Source organism: Natrix helvetica, assembly GCF_964273705.1.
Source record: "Natrix helvetica genome assembly, chromosome: 13".
Lineage (NCBI taxonomy): Eukaryota > Metazoa > Chordata > Lepidosauria > Squamata > Natricidae > Natrix > Natrix helvetica.
Window position 1 is genome coordinate 3591485 of NC_138557.1, and position 15866 is coordinate 3607350.

A 15866-nucleotide genomic window follows, 5' to 3' on the forward strand; every position below is an offset into this window, starting at 1 on the left:
AGAGACAACTAGAGAAAGAGAACAGAGAAAGGGAAAGAGAACGAGAAAGAAAAAGAGAACGAGAAAGAGAACGAGAGAGAGAGATAAAGAGGGAGAAAAGGAGGCAGAACGAGAAAGAAAGAACGAGAAAAAGAGCTAGAGAGAGAACGAGAAAGAGTTAAAGAGAACAAGAGAGGAAAGGAGAGAAAGAAAAAGAGAACGCGAAAGAGAACGCGAGAGAACAAGAAAGAACGAACGAGAGAGAGGGAAGTAGACAGAGAAAAGAGAACAAGAAAGAGGGAGAGAGAAAGAGACAGAGAGAGACCAAGGTCCACTTTTTACCTATTCCTTTAAAAGGGTACCCAATTCTGCCTGTTTATACAAGGAAGAGATTCAGATTCAGACGTGAGTTTCCGCCCCGGTGGAGAACGCGCGGAGCCGGCGTGCAATTCTCCAGCTCGGCTTCTCGGGAAGGCGCGGTTCTCCCAGGGCCGGCGAGAGCCGGATTAAGCACCAATAAACACTTATTACTATTATTTTTACAAGCGGGGGTGGGGGTCGGTTACCGCGTCGTCTTTTATTTAAAGAAATCGACTTTCCGCCTTTCCCTTCCCAAGGATTCCAAAACGCCGGATTTGAATTCACCACCCTCCCCCCAAAAAACAAAACCCGTGGAGAAAGACCGAAGGCTACGCTGTAAGCCCTTTTTTTGGGGGGGGAAACAAGGTCTTTCTGCGCCCTCCCCATTGGCCAGCTTGGCTTGGAGTCGTTTCCCCTCCCTCCTCATCCCAGTTTAAGTCTACCTTTCCTGGGGAAATTTTTTTCCCTAATCCTGCAGTCTCAGGGTTGCCATTTGTCAAATCACCCAAAGGGCAGGAACCAAAATAAATATTTTTTTAAAAAAAAATGCCTAAGCTTTCATTTTATGCCGAATTAGGGTTTGCTGCCCCTTGCATTGAAGGCGATCCTCTACTGGGAAGGGGAAACTGGGGTGGGGGGTGGAGGGCGAAGGAAAAGGGGGGAAAGGTCGAATTGCGATTTCTGGTAGGGGAACTTTCGCTTTCAACGTAAAAGGGAAAGTTTTGAGTTTCTTCGTGCAAACGAAGAGCCCACGCGTGTAAAAAAAAAATCGCCATAAATCCTCTCGGTTGGGGTCCCGCTGGCCACAGAATTCCTACGGGATCGAGTGTGTGTGTGTGTCGGTGCGGGCGGGTCCATTCACCGCCAGACGCCAAAGCTGCTCTCTCTCTCTCTCTCGGGGCGAAAATAAACTTCCTTTGCAAACTGTGTATTGGAGTTTGGGCCAAAATATTAAGATTTCTCTCTCTCTCTCTCCCGATCTCATTTTTTCTCTCTCTCTCTTGCCGCTGTAATCCCGGCTCCCTCTCCCAAAATGGCTGAATTCCCGATTTTAATTTAAAACAGCCCACCCGAAGTGGGGCGGGGAAGGGTTTTTCTTTTCTTTTCTTTTTTGCGAGAATGCCTTTATATTTTGCTTCGCTTTCTTTCCAAGAACGGGCGAATAAAAAACCAAAATGAAATAGGGGAAAAAAAATAAGTATCCCTTCTCTGTTTGCAGAAATAGGTTGAGGAGGGAAGGGGGGGCTGTAAAACCCCATCCGACCCCTTTCTCCAGACCTATAGGGAGGGGGCGAAAAGCTGACCCCCACCGCCGAGACTTCCCCCCGCTCCCCTCTTTTTTTCCCTGCCCCCTCCCCCCAAAAAATAAACCCCTCGCAACTTGGAAAGTTGGCCTCGCAGCCCTTACCTTCGCTCCGTAGATGCCCTTACTGGCTTCCTAGCCCGATCCTCTTGGGCATTTTCTGTGGGGCCCGCTCAGATCCGTTGCCTCCACCACCATCGGCAAAAGGGGGCCAAAAAAACCCCTTCCTCCTCTTCCTCCCCACCACCCCAAAAATCCCTCCCCCCTTTCTGATTTTCGCCCTGGCGCGTAAAACTGATATGCGCCCTAGATGGACTGCCGTGGTCGCTTGCTTCCACCGTTCCTGGTCCTCTCTTGGGTCTTTGGGCTCGTGGGTGGGGGTCTCGCACGGATGGCCCCCTCCGGCACGAAAGGAATCCCAGGAAGGCGGAGGGGATCCGAGCTGCTGGGGGGGAAACCCACGATCCCTGGTCTCTTGCGCTGCGAAGAAGCGCGCCCTGGCTCCCGCTGGTAATCCTTGGCGATCTCCATATACAACTCAGCGTCGGGAAAGGTACATTACTCAAGGCCCCCTCCCCTTTCCAAGTTTCTCTCCGAGGATGTTAAAAAAAAAGAAGCGGGGAGGGCGAGGAGAAAGGAGGAGGAGGAGGAGGAGGAGGGAGGCGAGGAAGAAAGAAACGAAGCAATGAAACAAGCATTGTTTCAGTCAGCCCGCCCCTCCGTCACTCGGAATGTCCTTCTGGCCTTCCCCATTGGCTGCCCCGCCTGCCACTCGAGTTCGTGGACATACTTTGGCTGGCCGCCAATCTTATCAAACCAATTATGGAGCTGGGGAGGGGGACGGGGAGGAAGAAGAGGAGGAGAAGGAGGAGAAGGAGGCGAGCAGTTTCTAGCCTCCCCTAAACCGGCTTGGCTTGAATGAGCCAGGAGAGGCGGTGGGAACTATTAAAGGGCCGTTTCTAGGCGCCCCCTTTGCCAATTCCCACCACTGCGATTCAACCTTTTCTCTTTCTCTCTCTCTTTTCCTTCCCTCCCCCAACTCTTTCTCTCTCTCTCTCTCTCTCGTCCCTTTTCTTTCTTTTTCTTCTTTTCTTCATTTTTCCTCCTCCGGTTGATCGAAACGGAGAAGGGGAAGAAGGGAGGGGTTTAAAAAAAATGGTGAGGAATTGGATTGCGTGGCCTTTTTCACAGCGCGCCGCCCAGCTTAAAAAACTGCCCTTCGCTTTCTCTGGTTTTGTTTTTCCTCTTATTTATTTATGTTTTTTTTAAGGATTTTTCGATTAAAGTAAGTCCATCAGACGGGCGTTCTTTTTTCTTTCTTTTTTTTTTTTTAAAAAAAGGGAATTTGGAGGATGGGAAGGGGGGGAGGGGTTGGAAGGTTTTGCATCGGCGGGAAAGGAAGGGGGTTCTCGCCTCCTGCGCTTAGGGCCGGCCGCGCGTGGGGTGGCTGCGGTAGGAGGACCGGGTCCTTGTGCGTGGATTTGACGTTTCCAGCCGGCCAGAGGAAAGCGCGCGGCGCCCCCGGTGGGGTTTGACTGCCAGGTAAGCTAAAGCGAGCACCCAATCCCAGCCTGGGGGGTTGGAGTGGGGGGGGGTCCCCACCGATTTCCTCCCGGCGAAAGAGGCGGCCGCAGCCTTTCCGTGGAAGCCCCCGATCCGCATCGGACGGACCCTACGCGTAGACCGTCTCCCCGGAACCCGCATCAGCCGCCCAAGAGAACCGAGCCGAGATGCGCCTTGGAGCGGAGTAAATCATCGCTTGATTCGTTTTTTTTTTTTCAAGTTTCAGCCGAAGCGCGGCTGTCGTTAACCAAGAATTATACCCAAAATAGATCTACTGTACAGACGTTGCTTCAGGAGGGGCTTCGGCTGGAGAGGGGGGCGAAAGGAGGGGGGCGTTCTTCTACCCGAGTCAATAATTTATTGTGAGTAAATCTATTTGCTTTTGTTAACTCCCATCTGACACAGTCATTTCCCTTCTTTTAAACAAACGTGGATTAAAGTCCAGCGGTCTTTGTACGCGTGTGTGAACCCAGAAACGGGTGGGTGGGAAGGGGGGGTTCCATTTTTTTCTCCTGGGTTGCATTTATGGGACCCCACCCTCCCCAAACCTAAGCCCCTGTTCTAGTTCCTTCTTGAGCCGTCAGTGAACAAAGCTCCGGATTCTCAAAATTCCAAAATATATATATATATATATTTTTGAAGGGAAAAAAAACTTCCGTTTAACTGCGAAGACAGGAAGAAAAATATTATCATTTTTTTGCAAAAAAAAAATGCTTTTAACCTTTTTTCTGTTCCCCTCCAAAAAGGCTGGAAGGGGAAAAGTGAGGACCCCCCAAAATGTCTTTTTGGGGGTGGGAATTCTGGGACATCATCCTTTTTCCCAGCGGCGGTGCCATTCGGATTCTTTTTTCGCTTTTCTTTTCCTTTTCTTCCTTCCTTCGGGAAAAAAGGAAAGGGGGGGAGGGAGAGAAGGCTAAGGCGAGGCTCCTTCAATCCGTTTGTTTGCACGGGAAGGAATCATAAAGGGGACGGGGTTTATAGAGCAAGCCGTGATGGAGGGATCCTGAATCAGTTGTTTTGCCCGGCCATATACATTTTTTTTGCCTCGCTTTCCCCTTCCAGCCTTTCTGGGGGGCGGGCAGAAAAAAGGTTAAAAAGAATTTTTTTGCAAAAAAATATATATATCTTTCTCTCTTCTCCTTGCCTTCACAGCAAAACGGAGGGTTCCCCTCACCCCACTTTTGGCTTAAATGCACCGTGGCAGTTTAATGCTTAAGGAAAACAAGATTGCAAGATTGGACTTGGGATAGGCGAATGATTCATTTTTTCCTTTCGTCTCGCCTCGTTTTCTCGCTCCCTCCCTCCCTCTTTCTCTCCTTTCAAGCATACCAACGATCGCTCGTAATCCGCCCGTATTTGCATACAGGCTCCCCGCGGTTTCCCCGGCGGGGGGAGGGGAAGAGAAATGGAAGAAAAATGATCCTCTTTGGGGTTAAGGACACCCTAGCCTCCTCCTTCCCTCCCTCCTCCCTCCCTACACACGCCCCACTTCGGGCTGACACGTCTCGGGTTTCAGTGCCCTGTTTTAGTCCGTCTTTTCCGCGCTTGGAGTGGCGGATTTCTCTCGCGGAAAACCCGCGGCTTGGCCCTTGTTCGCCCACGGGGCGTGGAGGCTCCTTACCGAATAAATAAAATAAAATAAAAGCGATGGAGAAAAATGCGTCTCGGGGTTATTTTTATTTATTTCTTTTTTTTCCCCGAACTTCTTTGGGGGGATCCGGAGGAGAATTAAAGGCGTGTCCACCTTTTGGGCGAAGAGGCAGCTGGATTTGGGGAAGAGGCGAAGAAGAACCGGAGAATGAAGCCCTCCTAGAATTTCTTGGCTAAAATGGGTTTAGTTCGGGTGGGGGGGGGATGTTTCCTTTTTTTCCTTCTTTTTTTCCTTCTTTCTCTTTCTTTTCTTTCTCTTTCTTTGTCTCTTTCTCTCTTTCCTTCGCCCTGTAGCCGTTTCTAATTCCCACCACCAGCAGCTCTCTTCCCGAGGACGGTTCCAAGGCCGCCCTTCGTTGGGAAGCAGACAGAAGGAAGAACAGGAAAACACGAAAGCGGGGGGGGGGGGGGTGGCCGGACCGAGGGAGAGAAAGGTGAGGAAAAAAATAGCCACCGAAAATAGTAGCCTAAGCTGAAAAGGAAAGGAGGAAGGGAAAGAAAGGAAGAAGAAGGAAGAAAGAAAGAAAGAAAGAACCAAAGACGAGGCTCCGAAGAAAACGGCCGATAATTTTGCAGCCCGGTGGTTTAAAAACAACAACAACAACACCGTGCCCCCCTCCCCCACCCCCTCCGCCCCGGGAGGAGGAAAAGCTGGCGATTTGGCAGCGGAACTTGGCGGCCGGGCTCCAAATTAGCAAGGATCAACGAGAAGGAGGTGTTAAGAGGGGGGGAGGGGAGAGTTTCCACGCCCGGTCACAAACAACGCCCTCCCCCCTTCCCCGTTCAGTTGCCCCGCACGCAGAAAAAGCTTGCCAGAAGAGCTGACCCGCGCCCGGAGCTGGCTCAGGACGTGGGGGGGGGGGTTGTCATTTCGCTGGCGTGTTATTGATGAGTGGTGGGGTGGGGGTGGATGTGTTTGAAATGTTGCTTTTCCCAAGGCTCCCCTTTCTCTTCCCCCTCCCCAAATCTGGATTCTTCCAGAGCTTGGCAGCGAGAGAGGAGGGAGCCTTCCCTTCCCACCCAAAACCACCGCGCAAAGACGCCCTAAAATCTTCGGCTTGGGAGAGTGGAGATCATCTAGCCGCGCCCCCTTCCTCGGCGCAGACCTTCCCGGAGAAACAAGATCGACCGATTTTTTTCCCTTCCACTCCCCCGCCCCCCCCTTCAAATCTCCCAAGGAATGGGGGGGATGGGAGGGCTCCGTCCTGGACGCTGATCTTTTACGCAGAAACATACAACTTCACATTTTGGGCACGGCGGTGGGTGGGACTTGGAAACAACCCCACCCCCATCTTTTCACCCGGAAAGTCGGTCGGACGCTGCGGGGCGGAGAGGCCGCGTTTTAAGTCCACGGTGGCAAAAAAAAAAAAAAGCAACTCGAAATAAATAAAATTTAAAAACCCATGTTTGTCGGAAAAGGCGCTAGCCAAATCCTGATTTTTTTCTCCCAGCGTTTCATACCCGGAAATTTGGAGATTCTCTCCCGTAGGGGTTATTGGGGGTGGGGGGTTAAGAGGAGAGTGTATATCCAACCCTCCCCAGCCTCTCATTAGATTAATGACAGCCCCCTCCTCTCCACGGAGCCGTTTGGAGAACCGCGCCCGCCTCTCGTAAAAGCACCAAATATAGAAATCACGAGTCTATCCAAGTCTTGCGTCCATCTGTCTTGCATGAACGTCCCTCTGTCCTTCTAACAGACCTTTCTTCTTCGTTTCCCCCGTCCTGTAGTTTCCCCTGGCCCTCCTCCTCCTCCCCCCGCAGGTTTGGGGTAGAATTAGAAGAAAGGGGGTGCTTTTTTAACAGCCCATTCTTTTACGCGCGACCCGGGAAAAGAGGTGGCCGGATTCCCACGGCGCGGCGCCTCCGTGGGAGCCTGGCAAAGAAAAGACAAGAAGGAGGAATGAGAAGAGGGGGTGGGGAAGTGGGGGTGGGGAAGTGGGGGAAGTTAACAACCTTTTTCTCGCCCCGAGCTCGTTCCTAGTAAACAACAACGCCAAAAAAACAGGGTGACGGTGTTTTCTCCGTGTTTTTTCCGTGTCTCTTTGCGCGCGACCCCTCCCGTAGCACCCCAACTTTCTCCTCTTCGGAGAGAGCGATTGGAAATCAGCCTTCTCTCCCCCCCCCCCATCTGGAAGCCAAGATCCAAGGGGAGGGATACACGCGAGAGGGGGGGGAGATAAATTTAAATTAAAACACACACGCACGCACGCACCAGTTAAGAGCCAACGCTCGAGCTACGAAGCAGCTTCCCCGCGGTTGGGTAAGAGGTCGGGAGGAACGAGGGGAGTGGTTGGGTGGGGGGCGTCTTTTGCCTTTCGAAAGCCGAAGCGAGCCCACCAAGAGGGGGGGAGGGATCCTACTGGAAGCCATCTTGTGAACTGTGGCTGGGTGGGGAGCTAAAAGGGAAGGCGGCCTTTCTGGGGCGGGGGGGGGGAGGGAGAGAAGGGGGGTAATGAGGATTTTGGAAAGTGGTCCCTTTCCCTTCCTCCCCGCAACCCCTCTGGGCTATATCTGCCCTGCGCTTGTGCGTCGCGGTCGGTGTTACTAAATAGGAACGAGATTTGCCATCAGCTGTTTTCCAGGTTGGGAGCTAAAATAAATTGGAAAGCTTCTGTCTCGTTAGCCTCCGGGCTATTGTAGGCGGCTGGAGGACCTCCTGCTTCTCGATTCCCCCCCCCCACCGCTGGATTATTTTTCCCTCGCCCCCTACTTTCTTCCTCTAATTTCTAGTGTTCTAAAAAAAATATTCTCTGCTTTGTATTTATTATTATTCTATTTTGATCTCCTTCCTATTCATCTCATACACACACGCTCCTCCGCGCGTTTTGGGTGCAAAGGCGGAGCTGTCCGATTTTTATCTATATGACCTGGATGGAAGAATGTGCTTGGCTTGTTTAAGGAGACGGGCAAAATAAAATATACAGCACAAAGGAGAAAAAAGGGGGGCTTTTTAAATAAGGCTCCCGTTCTATTTATAGTTACTTGAGAGCAGGGCCGGCAGGATTTCTGAGAAAATAGCAGCTAAAGGTTGCTTTGTAAGGAGAGGGGAGGGAGGGAGGGAGGGAGGGAGGGAGAGATTTTATATGTTTTTATGTGAGAGGAGGGCAAATTAATTTATTGTGTTTCTGGGTAGATAAATATTGATAATGATAGACAAATAGATAATACAGCTAGATGGATGGATGGATGGATGGATGGATGGATGGATGGATGGATGGATGGGTGGGTGGGTAGGTAGATAGGTAGATAGATAGATAGATAGATAGATAGATAGATAGATAGATAGATAGATAGATAGATAGATAGATGATACATACATACATACATACATAGTCATACATAGATACATATATAGTTACACGCATAGTTCATTGATTTTTTATATGTTTATATCTAAGAGGAAGACAAATTAATTTCTTGTCTTTCTGGATAGATAGATATTGATAATGATAGACAAATATATAATACAGATAGATGATAGATAGATAGATAGATAGATAGATAGATAGATAGATAGACAGACAGACAGACAGACAGACAGACACATAGACAGACAGATAGTTCATAGATTTTATATATGTTTATATCTGAGAGGAAATTAATTTCTTGTCTTTCTGGATACAGAAAGCTTTTATTACCACCCACCCACCCCAATAAATCTTGTTCTTTCATCTGTACTAATTCATTTCCCTCCTATTTCTCCATCCCAGGATAATTCCATTCAAATCCATGTCTCAACCACCCTTAAAGCAGAACTGAAATTTGCCAGGAATTTTATTCCTAAACCTCTTTAATCTGCACGCTGTGTCTCTGATTCTTATGGATGTGATGCAACCTTAAACATTTATCCTCTCTCTGCCATGCTGCTCATCCCAAACCAATTCTGGGAATGGGGCTGTGCTGAAGTCCCACTGGAGCCCATAACTTTACCTCTTGGTAAGTCTAGAGCTCTTCTTCCTTGGGTTTCCTGTCCCATCACAATTATTATTTCCCCCCCTTCCTGGAAGTTTTGTGATATGGTGACCTTTTGCAGCTATTTCTGGGAAAACTGGGTGCGATTAAGGTGTCAAACTGGCCAGTTGGCTTAGCTGCAAAATAGTAAAAAAAATAAAAAAAATAATTGTAGCCACTTGTGGAAAAGGTCATTTTAACCTTGAAACTAGCATCGCACACCTATCTCTCTCCGCCCTTCTATTCCATTTTTTTAAACAAATTAGACTACGCACTATAGATTTGACCTGTAGCCAAAATGAAAGGGCAGAAATGACTTTTGACCCAAATATCCAAAGGATTGCAACTATTAGCCCCTTGGTTGCCAAGACAAAAAAAAAGTTTTAAAAATGTGAGTTGGAATGTCAGGCAAAAAAAACAACAACCCCACACCAGTGTGGGTGTGGGTATCTGTTTGCTTTTAATCCCCCTCCCCTTCGTTTGTGTTAGAATCTAATTTCCCTCAATGCTCTAATTTAAGCAGGAAATCACATGCAAAAATCAACCTTTCTCTTCCCGTTTTCTAAAGAAATAAACCAATGCCACTGTGCTAGATTTCTGTGTGTGTGTGTGTGTGTGTGTGTGTGTGTAATTAAATATATGTATGTATATATGTATGTATCTGTGTATGCATGTATTAGTCTAGCACAGCAGCTGTTATATATATATAACAGAGTTGGAAGGGACCTTGGAGGTCTTCTAGTCCAACCCCCTGCTTAGGCAAGAAACCCTACACCACTTCAGACAAATGGATATCCAACATCTTCTTAAAAACATCCAGGGTTGGGGCATTCACAACCTCTGGAGGCAAATTGTTCCACTGAATAATTGTTCTCCCTGTCAGGAAATTTCTCCTCAGTTCTAAGTTGCTTCTCTCCTTGATTAGTTTCCACCCATTGCTTCTTGTCCTACCCTCAGGTGCTTTGGAGAATAGCTTGACTCCCTCTTCTTTGTGGCAACCCCTGAGACATTGGAAGACTGCTCTCATGTCTCCTCTAGTCCTTCTTTTCATTAAACTAGACCTACCCAGTTACTGCAACCGTTCTTCATATGTTTTAGCCTCCAGTCCCCTAATCCTCTTTGTTGCTCTTCTCTGCACTCTTTCCAGAGTCTCCACATCTTTTATATATTAGGAGCAGGTCTATTATTTATTGAAGTGAATAAAAGAACCCTCCCTCTCCACCCTTGGAGAATCATGTTGTTATTTATCTTTAGAAAACATTGCATCCTGTTGTGGTGAAATGCTTTTGCAATCACGTCTTCCTGCAAGCTGTAACCAAAATAGACTGTTTTGCAAGTCTGTGGGTTTATACATTGCAAGTGTGCACTGGCCAGTCTTAAGGATAAGGATAAGCGTTTTTTGCTCTAACATAAAACACTGTAATCCATTTCAGATGTTCCAGTTTGATTTTTTTTTTAAAGGAAGCACATTTGAGCCAAACACAGTTTGTCTAAGAAAAAATATATTTCAGTGCTATGTTATTTTGAAAGACAAATTGTATATCCTTAGTAGTTTGGAACACAGAGCGAGAGAGAGAGGGGGGGGGGAGAGGGAGAAAAAGAGAGAGAAGGAAGGCGGGAGGGAGTGAAGGTGGAAAAGAGAGAGAGAAGGAGGGGGACAGAGAGAGAGAGAAAGAGAGAGGGAAGGAAGGAGGGAGGGAGTGAAGGAGAGAGAGGGGGAGAGAGAAAGAGAAGGAGGGAGGGAGGGAGGGAGAGAGGCAAATGTATAGATAACCAAAGCGAGAATACTAAAATATAACCACCTCCCTGCAGTGAGAAAGGAAAGTTGCTTTTTCTAATGACCTGATTTTGAAAACTCGAAAGATTCGCTTTGGAGTGGAGTAGGGTGGGGGTGGACATTGTACTCGATCTGTTTGTAAAGAAACATCCGTTTCCCCGCCCCTCCTCCTTCCCCTCTTTATCCTTCAAAATATATGTACTGAATTTCTCAGTAAGAGGTGACATTTGTTGTTTCTGAAATTAACAGCTTACAAGAGAACCGGGAGAGAGGGAGATGGTGGATGTGTTACAGCATTGAAAGCTCCCCTTTTCATTTCTTTCCTGTTGATCAGTCCAAACCTTGGGGAGAAAAAGGAATATGGGGAAAAAGATTTGAGGATGAGCGATCAGCGTTTTTGGAGATCCCGAAGGACACGGTTGTTCGGATGGGCTCTTTTTTGATCAGCCTCGCTTTAATGTCACCTTTCCTTCCCATGAACCCCCAAATAATCCGCGTGTCTCCTCCTTGCCTTCATAAATAAGCCACAAGAGAGCTGACCCCCTGCATCAATCAGAACACAACAGAAAAACAGAGTTGGAAGGGGCCTTGGAGGTCATCTAGTCCAACCCTCCCACCCGGTCCAAGCAGGAGACCCTACACCATTTCTGACAGGTGTCAGTCCAGTCTCTTCTTGAAAGCTTCCATTGATGAAGCTTCCACAATTTCTGAAGGCAACTTCTGTTCCACTGGTGGAATCTTCTTAATTTGGTTTTACCCTACCATGCTGTGATTTGGAAACCATGACATTAGTATCCTGCCTGAGACGCAAGTAAGAGAAATGTGGCTTCCTTTCCTTTCCTTTCCTTTCCTTTCCTTTCATTTTCCTCCTTTTCTTTTCCTTTCCTTCTATTCCTTTCCTTTTCTTCCCTCCTTCCTTTTTCTTTCTTTCTTTCTCTCTTAATTTGTACTTTGTGTTTTATCTCACAATAAACTCTAACAAAACCTTTGTAAAGAAGAAAAATTGGATTCACGGAAATCCACGGTGTCAACTCGGCTTAACAACGGCAATTGCACTGCGCCAAACATGCTAAATTAAAACCAAATGCACCCCGTTACGCCTGAGTGTGTTGCACACAGCTCCCTGCTTTCCTCATTTGTGGGCAACATAAATACAAGAGGTAGAAAAGGGGGGTGTCATTTTATGCCGGGGAGGTGTCAAATGGATGCCGTGTTAGACAAACTGGAGAAAATGGTGCCAATGAGTGTTTCCCCAGTTCACTCCCCTAAGTGTGACTAAAGCTACAGAGAATTTAAAAAAAAACTTTTCTACAGATAGTAGGTAGCAAAAAAAACAAAACAAAAACAAATCAGAGGTGTTTTCAGAAGGATGTTGTGAAACTCCAGGAAAGGAAAAAGACAATCTGTGTGTGGGTTTGTGTTTGTATGTGTGTGTGGTGTTTTGTTTACAACTGTGCAGGAAGGAAGGATGTATTTTAAAAGCACCAAGATTGGGCAGGGGGAAAACAGTGCAGAGAAGAGCAACCAGGATGATGAGGGGACTGGAGGCTTAAACATACGATGGACGGTTGCAGGAACTGGGCCTGGCTAGTCTAGGGAAGAGAAGGACCAGGGGAGACAGGAGAGCAGTCTTCCAATATTTGAGGGGCTGCCAGAGAAAAGAGGGGGTCAAGCTATTCTCCAAGACACCCGAAGGCCAGACAAGGAAGAATGAATGGAAAGTGACCAAGGAGAGATTCAACCTGGAAATAAGGAGGGATTTTCTGACAGTCAGAACAATCAGCCCTCGGGGTCACCTGAGTAGTGACAATAAATATAGCACAGCTCCACAACACAGATCCTTTCAGCAGTTCCAAGAAGGCTCTACACCCATTTGCACCACTCAGGTGACCCTGAGGACACAGACAAACCTCCAAGTGGCCTCAACGACCCTCTAAAAAGGATGCAAATGACCCGCTGTCTGAAAGGAGAATCAATCCTTCCATTCCCCATCATCCAGCCGGAGCTGAAGAAGCTTCTTGGATGAGAAGTAAAACGTCTTCAAAAGCAAAAAAAAAAATATCCCAGAAAGTCCAGTTGCCTCCTGAAAAAGCACCTCCGGGACAACCGTAACCTCGGATGATGGAGAATCTCTACAGACATTTAGCTATACAATTGGAGACTAAAACCCTTTGAATGGCGTGGGAACAGGGATGGATTTCCAGAGGAAAAACTGCAGACTGCAAGAACCATTTGCAGGACACAGAGAAACCTCCAAGTGGCCTCAACGACTCTCGAAAAAGATGCAAATGACCAACTCTGTCTGCAAGGAGTATAAATCTTTCCATTCCCCAACCCTCCAAGTCAGAACTGAAGAAGCTTCTTGGATGAGAAGTGAAACACTTTTAGAGAAAAACCAATAAGTCCAGTGGTCTCTTGAAAAAAAAATCATCTTTGGGACAACCATGACCTGACTGATGGAGAATCTCTATAGAGATTCCTATGTTGGGTAGGAATTGGATCTAAGGATGTTCCAGGACCTTTCCTTCCTACCTTCCTCTTCCATCTCCACCGGAAATGTCTCCCAAAGGAACGAAAAGTTTAAAACGAAAACACTCAACAACCTCCGTCCATTGACTATCCAAGAAGGGTTGACCAACGTCAACCATCGGTGCAGAATTTCTACGTTTCGGATACTGGGTTGTTGACACAGACTGATTACAGAATTCCAGAGGGCAGCTGGAAAAAATCCAACCGATGCTACGTGTGACTCATTCTCTTGCGCGTTTACACCTCGGAAGGCCTTACGTTGCTCTTAACATAAAAGGCACAATTGTGCTTCAACCGAGAAGCCAGACGGTTGGTAGAAAGCCAACTTTCCAGGATATGTTTGTTTTGTTCTTCGCCCGCTTTCAAGGGATTTTAGTTCGGAGTAAGGGCTCAGTTTTGCTCGGTTCCTAGAGTATCCTTTTAGTTGTGCCCCCTAGCAGCTGCATTCCCACCAGAGGCTAAGCTTGCTTAATATGGACTCAGTTCAGGGTTTTTTTTTGTGTGTGTGTGTGGGTTGGTGGGTTGTGAAGGATGCAAAGTATTCGACAGCTCCTAGCTGGCCTTGGGGATTTCAAGGAAGCTAGCTACAGCTAGGTAGAGGTAAAGCTAAAGGTTCCCCTCGCACATATGTGCTAGTCTATTTGGGCTTTTAAAAATGGGGAAAAAATCGGATGGGGGGGGGACCCTTTAAACTGCATCCAAAAAGCTACGGCCAGTGGAGGCCCTGTTTGTTTGTTTTTTAAGTTTTTTTTTATTCTCTTATATATAATCACAGGTATCCATTCACATAGTTATTATTCTTATTTATCTTTATCACTTTTACATATTTGTTTTTCCATATAAAAAGGTTAAAATATACATTCTGGGTGGCTTTGCTTATCATCCCATATACCTATTTTGTATTATCCTCACCCTATTTTTTCTTTTCTTTTCACCCTCCCTCCCTTCTCTATTTTCCTCTTCCTTCCTCCTCTCCTTTCCCTTTCCTTCTTCCCTTGCCTCTCCCCTACTCTCTTCCTCTTCCCTCTCCGACCCTCTCTCCTTCTCTTTCTATCCCTTCCCTCCTTCTCTCTCCTTTCCTCTTCCTTCCTCCTCTCCTTTCCCTTTCCTTCTTCCCTTGCCTCTCCCCTACTCCTCTCTTCCTCTTCCCTCTCCAACCCTCTCTCCTTCTCTTTCTATTCCTTCCCTCCTTCCTCTCCTTTTCTCTTCCTTCCTCCTCTCCTTTCCCTTTCCTTCTTCCCTTGCCTCTCCCCTACTCTTCTCTTCCTCTTCCCTCTCCAACCCTCTCTCCTTCTCTTTCTATCCCTTCCCTCCTTCTCTCCCCTTCCCTCTCTTCTCCTTTCCTGCTCTCTTCCTTTCCTTTTCTTTGTTGTGATTATAGACATATGTGCTAGTCTATTTGGGCTTTTAAAAATGGAAAAAAATTGGATTGGGGGGAACCCTTTGAACTGCATCCAAAAAGCTACGGCCAGTGGAGGCCCTGTTTGGTTTTTAATGAAGTGTCTTTAGTAAATTTTTACATTAATAAGGTTTCAGGTTTTTTCCCCAGGTGTTCCTGCTGGTTACCTGGACTTGAACAGGAATAAACAAGAAGTGAAAACTTATCTATTGATCCACTTTAGAAGAGGACACCCCTTAGGCTTGTTCTCCAATAGGGAGAAAGGTCAGACGTGAAGTCACAGGTAAAGCTCCTCTTTCTTCACCTGTTTAGAGTGGCGGAGAATAAATTATACCGGCGGTTATTTTTTTGTTAAAGGTTGCTGTGTCACAATCGCAAGCTTTAAGGTAAGAACAAAGCAAACCCGGGTACAGACCCATTAAAAAAAATTAACTTTGCTCAAGAAAAAAGAAAGAAGCAAGAGGAGAATGCAAAAGTTGGCTTGAAGAAGAGGTGGAGGAGGAGGAAGAAGAAGAGAGGAAGAAGAAGAAGAGAGGAAGAAGAGGAGGAGGAGGAGGAAGAAGAAGAGAGGAAGAAGAAGAGGAGGAGGAAGAAGGAGGAGGAGGAGAAGAAGGAGGAGAAGTAGTAATATTATTTAACAGAGCGATCTTCTCCTTCCCTTTTCTGTGCCCTTTCCGCTGTCCTTTTCAACAAAAAAAGAATTTCACACTTGCTTCTTCAGAACTGGAAAATCCAGATTTTTACAATATTGGCAAGTGTTCAAAGTCTGAGGCCTCTGGGTAGAAGATAGAGAGGGACAAGGGCTCAAGGTTAAATTCCAAGAGGCATATTAAAATAACAGCAATGAAATATTACTGATCGCAGTTGGCCGTTTTTTGTTTTAAGTAAGACTGCCTGTGGGATTCTTCTTGATTCGCAAGTGTGTATTTGCCCGAGAACACTGTTTTTTGATCGTGGCACAATCACATATGGGAACTTTTTAAATTATTATTTTAAGTAGCATTTAAAAATCTATCGAGAAACTGCCTCCCTCCCTTCTCTCTACCCAATTTTAAATTTATCTTTAAAGGATCTGCCTTCATAATAAGGTAAATGTTTAACTGAATAAGAATTAGAGCACACAATGTTTCCCTTCGCACACATATAGTTTGCGTGCTTCAGTGCTTTTAACCTATTTTTATTTATTCAATGGATCAGCTTAAAAATTTAGAATCTGTGTCTGACTTCATTTCGGATTCCCGCATGGTTTAACATGCAAGTTAACTATGTTTTTGTATTGTCGATTTATTGAGTTGCATACATTTAAACAGTGGTGAAATTCAAATATTTTTACTACTGGTTCTGTGGGCGTGGCT

At 46.6% G+C, this 15866-nt stretch overlaps 1 protein-coding gene and 1 long non-coding RNA gene across 3 annotated transcripts in view; one reads left to right on the forward strand and one right to left on the reverse strand.

Annotated features, from left to right (window-relative positions):
- Window positions 1-2217, reverse strand: part of TNRC18 (trinucleotide repeat containing 18) — a 71126-nt gene extending 68909 nt beyond the window's left edge. Inside the window, exon 1 of the mRNA XM_081965810.1 lies at window positions 1748-2217. The gene's annotated coding sequence lies outside the window, so the exon portion shown is untranslated. The remainder of the gene's footprint in view (window positions 1-1747) is intronic.
- A 240-nt stretch (window positions 2218-2457) lies between these two features.
- On the forward strand, window positions 2458-15766 carry LOC309398704. Of its 2 annotated transcripts, XR_014176430.1 has the most exons (5): window positions 2458-3567; window positions 4358-7115; window positions 8566-8791; window positions 10833-15003; window positions 15051-15766. It is a non-coding gene; the product is annotated as an uncharacterized lncRNA (long non-coding RNA). The 2 variants fall into 2 exon arrangements; XR_014176431.1 differs by lacking the exon at window positions 15051-15766 and having other exon boundaries at window positions 14662-14915.
- Window positions 15767-15866: the final 100 nt, after the last annotated feature.